Source organism: Echinops telfairi, unplaced genomic scaffold (assembly GCF_000313985.2).
Source record: "Echinops telfairi isolate 266 unplaced genomic scaffold, ASM31398v2 ScPeMD7_3533;HRSCAF=4204_0, whole genome shotgun sequence".
NCBI lineage: Eukaryota > Metazoa > Chordata > Mammalia > Afrosoricida > Tenrecidae > Echinops > Echinops telfairi.
In genome coordinates, this window is record NW_022107431.1 from 85,498,413 (window position 1) to 85,500,509 (window position 2,097).

General features: G+C 34.4%; 1 protein-coding gene and 1 non-coding gene across 2 annotated transcripts in view; both read right to left on the reverse strand.

Moving 5' to 3' along the window:
* PDSS2 (decaprenyl diphosphate synthase subunit 2) overlaps positions 1-2,097 on the reverse strand; it is a 314,695-nt gene that overhangs the window by 295,107 nt on the left and 17,491 nt on the right. The gene's annotated exons all lie outside the window — the stretch shown is intronic.
* LOC115871152 lies at positions 504-666 on the reverse strand. The gene has a single exon (XR_004047129.1). It is a non-coding gene; the product is annotated as a U1 spliceosomal RNA (small nuclear RNA).

The following is a 2,097-nucleotide window of genomic DNA, read 5'->3' on the forward strand; positions in this document are numbered from 1 at the left end:
TGTCCCACTATCATGTTCGACCCTCATTCAGCTTTCAGTAATTCCTCTTGGGTACATTGCACTTGATCAAACCCCACCAGGCATTCCACACCCTCCTCACCATCACTCTTAGATTACTTATTATTCCCTTGCCCTTGGGTTTGTTAGCTCCACCTTTCCTTTCCCCATCTCCCTCTCTTCTATGTCCCCCTGGAACCATCAGTCCCATTGTTTTTTTCTTGGGATTATTTATCCTGCCTATCTTATATAGGTAGGGGAAAAAAGCCTAAATTGTTTCTTATAATAGTAGTCTTAATATACCATTACCACTTTGTATTTTTATACTACAGCATAGCTTCCAAATTATATTCATATGTATTATTTCTTTTTTTTCTTCTCTCTCTTTTTTAAAAAAATTGTTTTATTAGGGGCTCATACAACTCTTATCACAATCCATACATAGGTCAATTGTGTAGAGCACATTTGTATATTCATTGTCCTCTCTCTCTTTTTTATTTTAATGCAAGGGAGAGCGCAGATGCATTTTCCCACTGCCATAATTCATGGAGTCGAATTTCCCACATTTGGGGAAGTCGCAGGGGTCAGCACATCCAGAGTGCAATGAATGAGCCTCGCCCTGGGAAAACCACCTTTGTGATCATGATATCTCCCCTGCCAGGTAAGTATCATATGTACTATTTTTATGGATTGCCAAAACTATTCTTCAAGTAAACTTAACAAAGGAATAGGGGAAGGGAGGGAAAACTATAAGGAGGTGATACCAAGGGCTCAAGTAGAAAGAAAATGTTTTGAAAATGATGATGGCAAGAAATATACAAATGTTCTTAACACAATGGATGGATGTATGGATTGTGATAACAGTTGTATGAGCCCCCAATAAAATGATTTAAAAGAAAAAACAAAAACAAAGGAATAAAAAAGTAACTAACCTAAGATTGTAGAGAAATAATTACTGGGCACAAAAAATAGCTAATAATAGCAGCTACATTTATTGAGCACTTAAGCTAAGCATTTTATAATATGTTATCACATGTAATCCTAATTACAATACTGTGGCACAGCAATAGCAGAATAAAAAGCATATGATAAAATAAGCAATATTTTAAATAACTGAAATACTTTAAAATGCTTTAAGAAAAAGCTTTGTGATAGGGTTAGTTACTGAAACTAAATGGCATTATATAGCAACATAAAAGAAATAGCCTAATGTTAGAGATAAATGTTGATGAGGAGAAATAAATGTAATCTCTTTGATATTTCATATCACGACTGGGCATGGCATGTGTCATTCTGTTGTACATGGGGTCACTATGAGTTGGAACTTAGGCAAAGCCACCTAACATTAACAACAACAACATTTAAAAAACATAGATCACCTGTCACAAGGCCTCTCTAATTATTAAATACGATATATTATATTTATGCAAATTATCAGCATTTAACAATTCGAAACACTACTGCTAAATTTTTATAGCATAATAATATTTGCTAAGTCTAACTCTAGCTTCAAATACTGGAAATAAAACTCATTCAGTTTACATATATATATATACACACACACACATATCTTTAGAACAAGTGAAATAACATTTCAAGGAGATTTGGGAGAATGGCAATTTTTAAAGCTATTTTTAAATATTTGTTAAAATGAAGTTTCAGTACACTAAAATAGAAAAAAAATGAAGGCTTTGAAGAGCCTTTGGTGAGTCATGAGGAGGAAAGCAAATCCAGCTGCACTCCAGAAAGGAAAGATTTTTATCTAGAACATCCAGCAAGGCTTAGATCAGAAACAACCATCCAAAGGGTTAACGTCTAGTACCCAATTTTAAAACCTACTAGTGCAGCTATTTTGGGAATAACATTTATTAAATTTTCTTGAAACCACAGCGCAAATGAATATTTTTTGGCTCCAACATGTTCTGTTTGTTTTAAAGACCTACTGAAGTGTAGAAAGGGGGAACCGATCACAAGGATCTACATATAACCTCCTCCCTGGGTGACAGACAACAGAAAAATGGGTGAAGGGAGATCTCGGACAGTGTAAGATATGACAAAATAATAATAATTTATAAATTATCATGGGTTCATGAGGGAGGG